This window comes from Eutrema salsugineum, unplaced genomic scaffold (assembly GCF_000478725.1).
Source record: "Eutrema salsugineum unplaced genomic scaffold, Eutsalg1_0 scaffold_17, whole genome shotgun sequence".
In the NCBI taxonomy this organism is placed as follows: Eukaryota; Viridiplantae; Streptophyta; class Magnoliopsida; order Brassicales; family Brassicaceae; genus Eutrema; species Eutrema salsugineum.
In genome coordinates, this window is record NW_006256852.1 from 292,906 (window position 1) to 309,131 (window position 16,226).

The 16,226-nt window shown below is 33.4% G+C and overlaps 1 pseudogene; it reads left to right on the forward strand.

Moving 5' to 3' along the window:
• Positions 1 to 8,763: 8,763 nt before the first annotated feature.
• On the forward strand, positions 8,764 to 10,745 carry LOC18020686 (annotated as a pseudogene).
• The last annotated feature ends 5,481 nt before the right edge of the window (positions 10,746 to 16,226 follow it).

Below are 16,226 nucleotides of genomic sequence, written 5' to 3' on the forward strand. Positions count from 1 at the left end.
GGTGTAATGAATTTTGTTCAGGGAGCTTTATCAATCAATCTTGGGAAAAACTTTATCTATCTTCAACCATCATCCATCTTACCACCATTGATTTCTATTTTTCTATTCTCACCATCTATTTGTACATCAAAATGAAGTACTAAATATTTTTATTAGCAACTCGAAGTTAAAAAAAAAACTAACGTTTAAAAATAGTAAGAACAATATTTCCAATATATTAAATTTTTGTTTTTCTTTTGTTAATGCAAAATATGAAAAGACAATACAAAGAATCACAACACGAAAATCTCTCTCAGCATAAGACTCACCTTGATGTACGAAAGTAAATGCTCTCCTTGGTTTTTCCTTGCAATGCAACATTTCTAAACCGGTTGCTTTTGTGATCCACAAAGTAAACATACATCTCTTCAAATTTGACGGGTGCATAGATAAACTCGTCCATATGATCTGTAGCCCCCACCATTTTCAAAAGGCCATGGAATGTCCCAGTAGAACCAAGTATAGAATAACATAGCTTTCGACCACTCTTGTTTCTTGGCGTCCTCTAAAACCCACAAAGTAAAATTGTAGCCCTGAATATTAGTACGAGTGAACTCTCATCTATTCTATTAAAACAGAAGCGCATTTAGTTCTTGCATCCAAACACTTCTAAAGTTTTTTTTATAATATTTTATTTTATTGTTATATTTAATTTCCGAAAATTAGTTATTAATTTAAATATTCTTAGATTCCTAAAATCTAGGTCGTCTTTAATTTAAATTTAAAATTATTAGAAATTTAATTAAATTTAGTTACAAAGATTTGCATTCAATTTAGTTTAAATTCAAAAAATTCAAAAAAAAATTCTAATTAAATTTATTACGAAAATTTAGATAAAAATTTTAATACTTTAGAATTTCTTAAATACAGAAAAGATTTAATTTAAAATTTTAAATTTAAATAGTATTTTTATAAAAATTCATAGTAAATAAATATTTTATCGTATTTTATCATAAACACTCGGTCTAAAATATCAAATATTTGAGATTAATAAATAGTTATATTATATAATAATATGATCCTGATTAGAGTTATATATATATATATATATATATATTTAAGATCCATGAGTTAATTTATTAAAACATGTAAGATATTAAGATGATTTGAGACAATTAAACTAACATGTTAGCCCGTTTATATATATATATATATATATATATATATACATTTTTTAATAGCACAAATAATAAATAAATATCTTATTATATTTTTTCATAATGAATTGGTCCAAATATTCCATATTAGTAAATATTTATAGGGTTATACAATTATAATTATAGTCTTATAGGGGTTAGTTTGTCAAAACATATAAGATATTAAAAATGATTTAAGACAACTAAACGGATGGATTAGCAAATTCATAGATATATAGATTGTTTATGTGTAAATCTAAATTCATATAATAACAAAGTTTATAATTAACATTAGATCAATGTATACTTAATTAATGTATACTCTTATTCTACTAATATACAAATTTTACTGTTTAAAATTAAAATATGATAACAATTTTTTGATTTAAAAAAATAAATAACAAAAATAAATTATATTTAAATAAAAAAGATAAAGGCAACTTATATTAGAAATAAAAAATAAAACATTCACCTGCGGATGTACGGGGTTAAAATCTAGTATTATATTAAAACAGAAGCACATTTAGTACTTGCTTCCAAACACCCCTAATTTTTTTAAGTATTTAAAAATAATTTTAATAATTATTTATATTTAATTTCGAAAATTAGTTATTAATTTAAATATTTTTAGAGTTCCTTAAATATAGGTAATTTAGATTTGATTTGATTTGATTAAAAATAATAAATCAAATATTAATTTAGATTTGATTTAAAGATTCTAATTTAAATAATTTTTATACTATTAAACATTTTTATCAAAAATATCTATAATTTTTTAAAAAAAATAATTAACATATGAAAAATAATGGTCATATTTGAAATATAAAACATTTATAATGATGTAAATGATATAATATTTATGTTGCTTATATAATATATTTACGATTATAATTTATTTACAAATTTATAATAAAATAATAGGTAAAATTTAAATATATAATTTAAATATTAAAAATATATTTTATAAACTTTATAAAACTAAAAATATATATAAAAATCGGGTTAAAAATATTTTAGTAACTAAAATCACTAATTTTGAATTATACATGTATATCGAAAATATATTTTTCATACAAAATAAAAACAGAAAAAATTAAAAATTATTGCATACACTCTATAATGTGGTTTGAAAAACCAGTTGTACACTCCCTTCGTTGATTAAATTTTAGAAAACTATAATGCTAAATAATACTTTTAATACATCTCAAACTTTTAACAAATATTTATATTATACGGTAATATGAACGGAAAAGTTAGAATTATGTTTTTATAATAGTTCATTTTGAATTAATATTAGCGGACGGTTTAATATTATATTTTTATAATTATAATTAATTTTAATACTATAGAAATATATCTAAACACAAAAATCAATATTTTCACTTATTAAAAAATATATTTATAAAAATAATTATATCTAAAATCAAAAACACAAATTATATTACAAAATTCGTTAAACAATAAAAAATATTCTTGTGCGGATGCACGGGGTTAGAATCTAGTTTGATCAGTTAAAACAGGTTGATAAAAATCTGGATTAACCCGTGGTTACAAGAACAAAAAACTTCCAATCTATTTTTTTTGTTTGTCTAACAAATTATTATAATTCTTTGTTTGTTGTCAACTAGACTGTATTAACATTGGAACGATATAGAGAATGGTACAATAGTTTTCGAGATTATTACGTCAAGCCGGTGAAGAATATCGCACCAAACAAAAAACAATTAAATCGAAATCTCGCATTTTGCGCCAACAAATAATAGATCATACAATTGAGAGAAAAGAGAAACAACGTGAAATTTTATTCTTAATGTAACAAACTCATAGTTCTTTGGTCATTAATTCTGCCATTTTCTTAGTTTGATTCCCCATTCTCTAAATTCCAAGGCTGATTTAATTGTTGGTTCGTATAGTAAAATCGAGGGTTAATTTATGTTGTTCGTTAGTAGTATACTAGTATAAGCTCAAAAAAACGGTAAGAGATTAATTTTTAAAACGAAGAACAAAACCATTCACACATCAGACGGTAAAATTGTCATCTTAATCAAGTTTTAGCAGTTCGTTTCAAACGTAAAGGAAAAATCTTTTTGTATTTTTAGAAATAAAACCACTATATATGTACAATCAAAAAATATTTGTCCTATTACATGTGTCTATCTCAAAGCTGATGTGTAAGAAACATGGCACTTTCAATAAGCCATGCAAAGTGAAATGTGTCAACTCCCTTCATTAATTATTACGTTTCGTTATCAACGTGCAGGTAGATTTTCTTTTCAAGTGAAGAGCTAAAATAGTGATTCTACTAAATGTAAATTGTACATAGTCGACTGATATATATACCTGGTTATTATCTCAATCAATTTTTCCTCAAGTTATTATCTCAATCAATTTTTCCTCAAAACTCTTCAAAACATTTTTTTTAATTTAGAGACCCCCTATAAACTGCTTCACTTAACGCAAGTGTAAGACCAGAAAAACAACAACATGTAATTTACGAGCTACAAAAATGATTCATCCTCAATTTCTTCTATATATAGCATCGTTTTCTCTTTGGGAACCTCATGCTTCAAATCTATTTTTTTTGTTTATTTATCTATCTCACACAAGTATATACTAGATTGGTATTTCATAATTCTGTATACAAAGATGGTGAGAATGAAATCAAGAAGAAAAAATCAAAAACAAAAATATCAATAAAGGTGGGATCGATGATGAAGAAGGGATCAAAGACCGGTGTAAATATGTAAGACAGTTGGAGGTGGTTGTAAGCTTTTAATTCTTTATAAACTATTATAACATGTTGGTTTTTGATTAATAAGAACATAAACGGAAACTTAACTTTTAGATTTACAATTTATACTTTGAATTTAAAATTGGTTTTTCCTCAACAAATCTAGAATGAGTGTCTGATGAGATGAGAGATCGTTAGAGTTGTCATAGGGACCATTATCTCTCTATTACGTAAATAAATAATTTTTAATTCAATTCGTCATCAAACTAAAAATTATTGAATATATTTTCACATTAATTTTTCATAAAATTTATGTCTCTAATTTTTTTTTTAATACCAAAACAACCACATATGTTTTGATTATTTTACATAATAATCTAACACATTAATTATACATGTGTGACTCCAAATAATTTTTATAATAGTATTATCAACAAATTCTATTTAGATTCTGATCAGTTTTCTCTCTTATTTTAGTGTTGTTAATTTCTTCTTCTTCATTGTAGTTGAGTTTTGTAGTTCCTATTATTCTCAAAATCTTCTACGTGTCGTTTCTTTAGTTTTCTTTTGTAATCTTTAATTATATAGCTAAATTTGTTATTTTATCTATTTATTATATTTTCATAATTTTGTATTTCTGTTTCTTCTTTATTTTTTTGTATCTACTTTTGTAATTAACAATATAATTTCTTCTTTATTGGTTCATCTTTGAGTTTTGTTAAACATATCAACTGCGTGTGATTCACTGATTCATCATAATGCATGTTACATTGGGATAAATGTAATATATAATTTGAGATATCATTCTCGAGTCTCATAAGAAGAAAATGATTTGGTTATAGTTTCTTATGGTGAACCAAAAACCTTTGACGAGAATTTCAAAAGAAGAAAAAGCTTTCAATTTGAGAGTTAATGGCACCTTAATGTTAGAATTATTAATTAGTTTGCTTTCATTTGTTACAAATAGTAGTTTTTCTCTAAATTATTGTAAGTATCACTTTCAAAATGATTGTATGAGCTCCCGATTCTTAATTAAAAGTAAAAAAACTATATTATTATATTTGCGATAGAAAATATTACAATCTTCTGATGAGTTATAATATTAATGTTTTATATCATCATCATATGTATTATAAGCGAAGTAAAAATTTTGTTTAAAACTCTCCCATTTAATTTTAGAGTGGCTAATTACCCTTTACCCCTCCTTAAATTAATTTAAATTAATTTTTATAAAAATATATATTAAAAAAATAAAAATAATGGTTTAAATTAAGTTAACAAACCATTATCATACCGTATATTAAAAAAAAACAAAAACAATGGTTTAGGGTTTAAAAAACAAATACTTGGCGGCTAATTACTCTTTACTCCTTCTTAAATTAGTTTAAATTAAGTTTTATAAAAATATATATTAAAAAAAACGAAAATAATGGTTTAAATTAAATTAACAAACCATTATCATACCATATATTAATAAAAAAAAATCCAAAAACAATGGTTTAGGGTTTAAAAACAAATACTTTTCCCTTAAAGAGACTGCAGAGTAAAGTATCTGTGATTCTTCTGAATACTAAACTTCCCTGAAGGGCAACAACGATTGTATCTGGATTTCTTCTGGTATTGTTCTTTTTTAAATAAAGTCATACAAGTGTTGCAAGTTGCAGCAGAAGTAATTAATTTTCAGACAAACTTTCTTTCGATGCCAAGATTCATGTTTTTTTTAAAAAAAAGCTTGTCTTGGACCAGTTTGACTGCCGAGAAAACTGTGAAATGAGAAAAAAAAAAGTGATTTAGGATTTCTTTAAAGCCAAGGCGAGAGACAAAACGTCAATAGGTTAAATTACACAAATGATCTCTAAATCATTTTGCAGGCCTATAAGCTTCTAACAGAGGACAAGCTAGCGTATATTCTGGAGTTGATCTCACAGTTTTTCCAGGTTTTAAGCTTCTGTAATCATACGATCAAATCAAGGGGAATAAAGGGAAAAGCTGTTGAATCAGAAATTAGCTTCGGTTTCCAAAGTTGATCAACAACCCATCAGAGAAAAAGAGTTGAAAAAAAATTCAAAGAGAGAAGTTAACAAAATTGGTTGAACAAAAATAAAACTTTCAACTGTTCAACATTCAAATTAAGAGAATATATTTTTTGTTCCCACTTGGTGGGCGTCTTTTGACAAACAAGAGAGAGCGAGAGTGATATATTAAATTGTGTCTTATCTATGATGACCGACAAAACCATTAGTTTTCATGGAGTATTTTCAACTGGGAAAATGCAAAGAAAAAGTGAGAGACACTAGAGAGGGAGAGAGATAGATGGTCGAAAAATAAGTAATAGTCGAAGTTTTATAGCCACAAAGTCGTGGCCTTAAGCTCCACGGGAGGGAAGAAGAATGAAGTACACAGAGGTAATCGGTGAATCCTTTCTCTGGCCAATTACACAGAGGTGATCAGTGTATCATACCAAGGAGACTTGGTTCCCAAGGAAAATGAAAATAGCCAAAGCTTCCACTTTCCTTTCTGGTTGCTAGAGATTTTTGTAGCCGATATTAAATTTATAACAATGTGCAACGATTAAAAACACATGTCCAGTTCTAATTCTTTGGCTAATCTATTATATGATCGATATATTGTATAAATCTTCTATAAAAAGTTTTTTAGTTTGCATGATGATATATATAACGGAAGGAAGAAGAGTGTTGTGGTGCACTTTTTCTATTAATATATAGGTTCATCTTTTTCTATTAAAATACCCAAATAAAATGAAATCCAAGCTAAACTATAGGAAAGGTTCATCTTTTTCTATTAATATGTTTGGAATTACAAAAAATATCTCCAAAACATTAAAAAGAAAATAAAGTATAAGAAACCGAAGAAGAAAGAAAACCTAGCAAATTTTGCCACAGATAACAACCTTAGACGTTGGCAGCCTGATTGGATTCGGTTGCGACATATTACTTTGGTCGAGTGAATTTCATGGACAACAAAGATGGTTTGGATGTGGTAACATGAATCTGTTTTTAGGATTTTAGGTTACGTTTAGTAGAATTTCATGTACACGTGATAGGAAAAGTTACCTAGCTTCACAGTGGGTCTTGTGTTTAACTACATAACTTTTGAGGAAATTGTTTTAAAAGTTTGTGTGAGAGGGAGGAAGAGAGAGAGACGTAAAGAGAGAAGTAAAAGCCTTTAAAGACATATAGATCTGGATAGACATAGTGAGTGATGGAGGGAATGAGTGAGAGAGAGGGATAGAGGGAATGAGTGAGAGAGAGAGAGAGATGGAGGGAATGAGTGAGGGAGAGGGAAAGAGGGAGCAATGGAGAGAGGGAGCGAAAGAAAGGTGAAGCGCAAGAAGAAAAATGCATGAAAGACAATGAAGACAAAGTAGAAGAAGGTAAAAATGAGGAGAAATACAAGAAAAAAAAGACAAAGATGGCAAAGAAGAAAAATCAAACAAAGAAAGAAAACGAAGAAGTCACATTTATCTTAATTTAGTTGGTTATATGTTTCATACACTTATTTACTATTATTTTTTTGGTTTTTAGTTTTGGATGGTGTTTACTTAGGATTAGTTATATTTTTGATCTCGTATGTCTTAAATGGGTTATTCTAATTTACAACTTTTAAAGTTTTTTTTAACGTTTTTGAAGATTTTCGGCCTGCGCAAGACGCGGGCTAAACAACTAGTTGAAATTACAAAAGAAAAAATATGTATAATAATTTGGATAATGATTTTTATGATCAAACTGATAAAAGAAAACATAAAAATGTTTTCAAAACAGAAGTTTAATTTTGGTCGGAATTAGAAGAGAGCGAAGGCGATGATGAGAGTGATTTCTATGATCTCTAATCAAAATTTATTGATTCTTTCACACTGCTACTTTTGATTTGTGTATTCTATGGCCATCGATTCAATGATGATGGTTCGGTTTGTAACTGTCATCTTCCCTCTCGTGTTCCTCATTTTCCTTCGAGGTAACAGTCTCTTCTCTCAAAGTAGCCTTCTTCCGGAGATAATGATCATGTCTCCAATGCAATAACGTGTTTAATCACGATGGAAAAGAGAAACTTGATCACGTACGGAGAAAACGGTTTTCCATAACCGTTTTTCTTCTTCAACAAATTTGTTCGATGATTGTTGCAAACTAGAGATTTTCAACCACTTTTCTTTGTTGGAATTAGTCGCCAACGAGTTATATGTTCTCATCCTTCTAGCTTTGCTTTGGAAACAACCACCATGAAAACCACTATGGAGATGGTGTGTTAGAGTCGGAGAGGCCGAAGATGATGGACAATCACAAGTTTGTCTTAATTATTGGCGAATTTGGGATTTAAATTCATCTTTTTCTGATGATTTTACTTTGTCGGATATAGCATTATTATGGGAACAACTACCATGAAAACCACCATAGAAGGGACGAAGTTTTGAAGCAGAAGATGCAAACTCTTTGTTGTATAGTGATATTCGTAGAGTCGTTGAAAATTGGCAATCTCAAGTATTTTTTTTGAAATAATCAATAAATTGTGTTTTTTTTAAAGAATAATTTTAATTTCTATTTGGGAATGTGTCAATGACATACAACAGAGAAAAAGATAGATCATAACCAACGAAATCGCATCAGATCAAATGTGATTATAAGGAAAGAAAGTATGGACATTCTCCCAGCAAGAAAAACTCAGAGAAATGAAACACTGAAATTCATCTTCATTATTTTATTGTTGTATATGTTTATTCCTATGTATTGTTGCTTTTATGTAATTTGATTTCATATAAATAAAGATAGATGTTTTTTTAAAAAAAAAGAAAACATAAGAATCTCATTGCAATTGGTCTTCCTCTGCACTTCCGTCTGATCCATGTCATTTGACGAGGACGACGACAAAACCTTCGAGGACACCCTTCTCGTTGTGCCCGAGGTCTCCGTCTACAAAATCCCACCGCTAACCTCATACGGCGGCTACAAATGTGGCGAATGGCTCCAATCCGATAAGTCTGGTCAGTTGTCTCCTTGTCGTATCTTGCAAGGACTGCTGCAAGATCCGCCTCGAGGATCCAATCTCTGGTGATCTCTTTGTCGCTTGTTTTGTTGATAACGGCCGGTGAGATAACTCCGTCGAGCCATGTTTGGATTCGTCGAGGTACTTCGTCCTGAGGATCGAGGACGATCACGGGAAGCATGCGTTCGTTGGGGTAGGGTTTGGGGAGAGGAACGAGGCGTTTTATTTCAATGTTGCTTTTTCGGATCATGAGAAGTACGCTAGGAGGGAGAAGGAGAAGGAGATTGGGGAAGCAAGTGAGAGCGATGATCATATTGATATTCATCATGCTGTTAACCACAAGTTGAAGGTGAAATTGAATCTCTTCTTAAATTAAGCCTTTGAAAAAATTATGATACGATCAATGCATAATATGGAGAATCAAGATTTGTTAAAAGTAGCTTTGATCAGAAAAATTTGTGGGGTTGCATTGTTTGCAGTGTCTGTTTTACTATGGATCGTGTCAAAGACTACATTGTTTAGATTGAATAATCAGAGAAACATGTTGTTGTTAGTGAAATGGGAGAATCTCATAGGTTAAAAGATAATGACCTTTTGATCTTGTTGAATTTTTGTTGAGAATTTAGTGAATTATTAGTTGTGGAATCAAATTACTGTTGCTGGAATGGAAGATATGACTCAAGTTCAGCTAAGAGGAATCAAGAATTGTTCATAGGTTATTGTTATAAGTAGCTATGATCAGAAAAGTTCTTGGCTTGCATCGTTTGAATTGTGGGGTTTACTTATATTAAAACCTGGGATTGAGTAAAAAACTACATATGTGGATTGAATAATCAGAGAAACATGTTGCTCCTTGTGAAATGGGAGAATCTCATAGGCTTGTTTTGATAATTGTTTTCTAACTGATTCGTAGTCTTTTAGTCAATAGATTAAAAGACAATGACCTTTTGATCTTGTTGGATTCGTGCTCAGAATACTATGGTTGTGGAATCAAATTGATGTTACTGGGATGGAAGAGATGTATCTCGGGCTGACTATCATGAGATTAACATTCATAATTACATTTCCACTTTCGGGTAAATGACAGAAAATTAATAGCACATTTGCTCTTCTTATACTATTGTCTAGTTTGTGTGGTCATATCACTGTTCTGGAATCAAACAAGAAGTTCCTCTCAGTTTGACAAGTGTTTATAACAGAATCTGAATAACCTAAATGCTGATTATTCTTTTCTTCTTATGTTTTTGGTGTTAAGGAAAGTGAAACCATTAGAATCAATGTGAAGCCGAAACCAACGACCAGTGGAACCGCAATGCTCTCAACCACTCTTTCAGGTAATGGGAAACCTAAACAGCTAGCGCTTGCACCACCACCAGGCAGCACTGGCAAAACCATATCGCTTTTACCACTGCCTCCAAATGATTCCAAAACCACGAGGATAACATCTGTTGGTTGTAAAGAATTAAATGAGAACTCAAGATCCCATACCGATCCACTCTCTGATTTTTCTCAGCTCAAGGTTCTCTTAATTGCATTTTTTTCAAGCAGCCTCATTTTGTATATATACTGTTTTGTAGTTCTCAATAACTTTGTCCATTGTTCTTTAGAGAAATCTTCCTTCAACCAATTCCACAGAAGCTGCATTCGGATGGGCTGTGTTAAGAAAAACGCTCGATTTTATTAGCACTCAAAGAAAAGGAATACAAGATCGATTCGGGACTGAGACTCTCAGTTACCAAAGCGACCTAAAACGAAATCAAATCTCAAGAACAAGCTCAAGAGATTCGCCCATTTGCAGAGAACAAATTCTCATACAACCAAATCAACAAAACAATCCATAAAACTCAACTAACAAACAAAATATCTATTTATACTATCTCTTCTCTAACCACTTCAGTCAACGCCTTCTTCCACGTCACCGAACGACCCTGTTTGACCAACTGCCAGCTCAACGTCTTCTTCCACGTCACTCAACGACTTCGTTTGATCATTTGTTAGCTCTTGCTCCGTTTCTCTTCTTTGAGCTATCTCTTTCTTCTTCTTCTTAGTAATGTAGATCCTCATCGGTCTCTTATCAATACCCTCCCCTTTCACATGAAGCTTGTCCTCAAGCTTCGAATCAGGAAACTGCTGTAATAACATCGTTGCTCATTCCCAAGAACATTCGTGGTCCGGTAAACCTTTCCAACGAACTAAAGCCTCCAAATATCCTTCTTCGTCGTATCTGGTGTCCAATACCTCAGCCGGTTCAATCACAAACTCATCATTGGCTGATAAACCTGTTGGTAAATCTGAGACCATATGATTCTCGCCTAAGACAGGTTTTAACTGAGAAATGTGGAATACATTGTGAATCCTTGAGTTTTCTGGAAGATATAGACGATAGGCAACATTTCCCACACGCGCCACAATCTCAAATGGGCCGTAATACCGCGCAGCCAGCTTCTGACATACACGCCGAGACACAGTTTGTTGTCTATATGGTCTAAGCTTCAAGAAGACTCTATCACCCACATTAAACTCCAGTTCACGGCGTTTTTTATCTGCATTATTCTTCATCCGAGCTTGAGCTAGTAAGAGATGTTCCTTGATCTCACGAAGCATTGCGTCTCGTTGTTTTAACATCATTTCTAACTCAAAATTGGCCGTTGAACCAGTTTCAAACTTGAGAATAGACGGAGGTGAACGCCCAAATACCACTTGAAAAGGAGTTGTGCCTAAGGAAGTGTGATGGTTGGTGTTATACCATAACTCAGCCCAGGCCAAAAATTTGTACCATACTTTGGGATGTGCCGATGTGAAACATCTGAGAAAAGTTTCCAAACAGTGATTCAGAACTTCAGTTTGACCGTCTGTTTGAGGGTGATAAGCGGTACTGAACTTCAACTTCGTTCCCGATAACCTAAACATCTCACGCCAAAATGTGCTCAGAAATATCTTGTCTCTGTCCGATACTATAGACCCTGGGAAGCCATGTAGACAGACTATTTCTATGATGAATTTCTGAGCCACATTTGTTGCGGTATAAGGATGCCTTAAACCAATGAAGTGAGCAAATTACTCAGGCGATCCACAACCACTAGTATCACATTTGACCCTTGAGATAGTGGTAATCCCTCGATGAAATCCATCGATATATCCTCCAAAATTTTTGTTGGTACCGGTAAGGGCTGCAGCAAGCCTGCCAGAGCAAGTGTGGAATATTTATGTTTTTGACATACCCCACAATCAGATACATACTTCTGTATGTCTTCATTCATCTTCTTCCAATAAAAATTCTGTTGGATTCTTCTCAGTGTTTTTAAAACACCTGAATGACCACCAAACACATCATCGTGAAACGTTTGAAGAATAACCGGAATATAAACTGATCTTTGCGGAAGAACGAGTCTACCCTTGTACAACAGTCTTCCCTCTACCACTTTGTATTTGTCTTGAGTCGAATTTTCTGCAATCACTTTCTGTTTTAAGATTTGTAAGTCCTCGTCGCCTTCTACTTCCTTTAGAATATCTTGGAGTTGGAGACTTGTTGGTACAGTCAAGGACAGTAACTGACTTGAAGAGGCCATGATTGTCTCAGAATGTATTCGAGAAAGACCATCTGCGGCTCTGTTGTCGATACCAGGTTTGTAAATGATTTCAAAGTCATATCCCAACAACTTGCTTAACCAACGCTGGTACTCCATCGAAACATCACGCTGATCCAACAAAAACTTCAAGCTTTTTTGATCCGTGTGAATTATGAATTTTCTGCCAATCAAATAATGACGCCATTTCTGAATGGCTAGCATGATCGCCATTAGTTCACGTTCGTATATTGGTTTAATCTGGTCTCTGTTGGATAAACCATGGCTAAAGTAAGCGATGGGGTTCCTCCCTTGCATCAATACTGCTCCAATGCCGTATCCCGATGCATCCGACTCAACTATAAAAGTTTCATTGAAGTTTGGAAGAGCAAGTACTGGTGCGTTCATCATGGCTTCTTTTAGCTGTTCAAAAGCGACTTGAGTTTTGTTATCCCACTCGAAGTTATCTTTTTTTAACAGATCAGTCAACGGTCTTGCAATTGTGTCGTAGCTTCGGACAAATCTTCTATAATAACCAGTGAGACCCAAAAACCCTCGGAGTTCCTTTACTGTCTTAGGCACTGGCCATTTCTTCATTGACTCTGTTTTTGCTGGGTCGGTAGCAACTCCTTTACTTGAAATAACATGTCCGAGATATTCCACTTTGTTTTGACCGAATAAGCACTTCTTTTTGTTAGCCAAAAGTTGTTGTTGGACAAATATATCCAATACCTTTTGTAAATGAGAATCATGTTCTTCCATCGATGAACTAAAGACCAGTATATCATCAAAAAATACTAGCACAAACTGGCCAAGAAATGGACGAAATAGGGCATTCTTGAGTGACTGAAATGTTGCCGGTGCATTACTTAGTCCAAACGGCATCACTAAGAACTCATACTGACCATTAGAAGATCTGAAAGCTGTTTTCTCAATATCTCTTTTTTCCATTCGAATCTGGTGATATCCTGACCTTAAATCTAGTTTCGAGAAAATCTTTGCTCCGTGTAGTTCATCCAGCAATTGATCTATCATAGGTATTGGGAATTTGTCAGGCACGGTTATCTTGTTCAGAGCCCTGTAGTCGATGCAAAATCTCCAGGAGTCATCCTTCTTCTTAACCAACAATACAGGACTTGAGTAGGGACTTCGACTTGGACGAATTATCCCATCTGATAACATCTTGGACACAAGCTTTTCCATCTCTTCCTTATAGGCTTGTGGATACCTATATGGACGCACACTTATTGGTCCAGCTCCTGCAATCAAGTTGATGGCATGTTCGTGACCACGAATCGGAGGAAGCTGTGTAGGTTCAGCAAAAACTTTCAAATACTTTCCCAATAAGTGTTCAATGGGTTCCGGAATTACTTGAGTTTCTTCTTCCTTTTCGATTCGAAATAATTCCATGTCAAAGCCCACTGAGTGATGGATCTGCTTCAGAGAACTTTTGCTACTATGGAGAGATGGGTCACCAACGAGTTTCACAATCGCTCCCCCATGATTAAAAGAAATCTTGTGGTTTTTCCAATCCATTTCACATTTCCCTAATGTCCTGAGCCATTGTACTCCCAAGATAATGTCGTTATTTCCCAATTCTAGTACAATAAAGTCGGCCCTGAAGTCATTACCCTGTAGGTTGAATGATACATCTCTGCAAATGCCCGTTCCTTGGGCTGTGATGCCAGTACCTAACAAGATTTCCAATCTTTTGTTACGTACCGGTTGCATTCGCAATTTGATCACTGTCCCCGTATCTATGAAGTTATGCGTGGCACCACTATCGAGCATTACAATCACCCTTGTTTTACCAATTGTACCCCACAGTTTTGTAGTCGTTGGTGATGACAACCACAAATATGAGAATAATGACAATTCCATGAGTTCCATCCTGTCCTCTGTATCATATTCTACGAAAATGAGTCCTTCCTCATCTAAAAGTTCCACTTCTGTTTCGTTAATCACTGTTAAAACCCTCAGTTCCTTGTTTGGACATTTGTGTGTCTTTGACCATTTTTCCTTGCACTTGTAGCACAATCCCAATCTCTTATATTCTTCAAATTCAGCTTGTGATAATTTCCTCACTAACTGACCGTTTTGCTGATTCTTCCACGGTTGTCTATCCGTGGTACCCGAACTACTGGTCTGAGCTCTCACAACCTGATTTTCCTGACCTTTAACCCCTTCTCTGATGTAGTCTTGGTTTTGTTTCTCACCATATACCCGATGTGAATTATATATAGACGATGAGCGTAATGGCGTGTAGGCTGTTCGTCTACTTTGGTTCTGGTTCGATGCTGATGCCATAGATGCACAAAAGGCACTGTCGTTCATACGAATCACCGCATGAAAATGTTCCGTTAATGTTTTCGGTTCCTTCAGCTTGATTACCTCTTGCATTTCTGGTTTTAGCCCTACGTAAAAAACGTGCATCATATTATCCTCATCCACACCCTTGACTATTGTCGATAATTCTTCGAATTCATTCACATAATCCACAATCGATCCTGTTTGCTTCATGCTAAACAATCTCTTCGCCGGATTTTCTTCTAACTTCACACAGAATCTTGCGATCAACCTTTCTTTGAACTGTTTCCAACTTCTGAATTCTTGTTTCTCTACCTCTCTGTTAAACCAGTTCAGAACCGGACCTTGTAAACTGATCGACATCAGATCCAACCTCTCTGCATCATTGTAATTCCCCAATCGGAAGAATCTTTCAGCTAGAACTAACCAACCGTATGGTCGATATCCCTCGAATACCGGAAGTTCTATCTTCTTCAACATGCCATTCCTGTTTTCTAATACATTGCTAATTCCCCGATAACCTAGAGATTGATTATCCCGGTTGAGTTCCAAATCTATTGGACTAACCTGATTCGCTGTTCCGGAGGATGATGCATGTTGTTTCCCCTGAGCTTTATCGTTGAACTGATTCACTTCCATACGAGCTAGAGTTTGCGAAATCGAGTTGATATTTTTGTCAACTGATTTGCTGCTCAATTTTTGAAACTCGCGATGTGATTTCGTCGTTCGCCGATGTTAGCCGCTCCCAACCTCCACGGATAATCTCGACTTCCTGATTTAGCTCGGCAAATGATTCCTGGAGCTCTGACGCAGTTCGATCGAGATCCACCGATGATTGATCAAATTCCACCATCTTCGTCGCTATGCTCGCTGCTTCACCGCACCAAATGTTAAGGAAAATGCTCGATTTTATTAGCACTCAAAGAAAAGGAATACAAGATCGATTCGGGACTGAGACTCTCAGTTACCAAAGCGACCTAAAACGAAATCAAATCTCAAGAACAAGCTCAAGAGATTCGCCCATTTGCAGAGAACAAATTCTCATACAACCAAATCAACAAAACAATCCATAAAACTCAACTAACATACACAATATCTATTTATACTATCTCTTCTCTAACCACTTCAGTCAACGCCTTCTTCCACGTCACCGAACGACCCTGTTTGACCAACTGCCAGCTCAACGTCTTCTTCCACGTCACTCAACGACTTCGTTTGATAATTTGTTAGCTCTTGCTCCGTTTCTCTTCTTTGAGCTATCTCTTTCTTCTTCTTCTTAGTAATGTAGATCCTCATCGGTCTCTTATCAGGCTGCTTTCTGATCACCGGTGAATAATTTTTTTTGACGGTCTTTGGAGGCTTCATATACTTACAATAGAGGCATTGAGACAAATGCCATAGACACTAAGACAAGTTTGTTAAATCAGAGCTAAGAAGTTAAAAATAGTT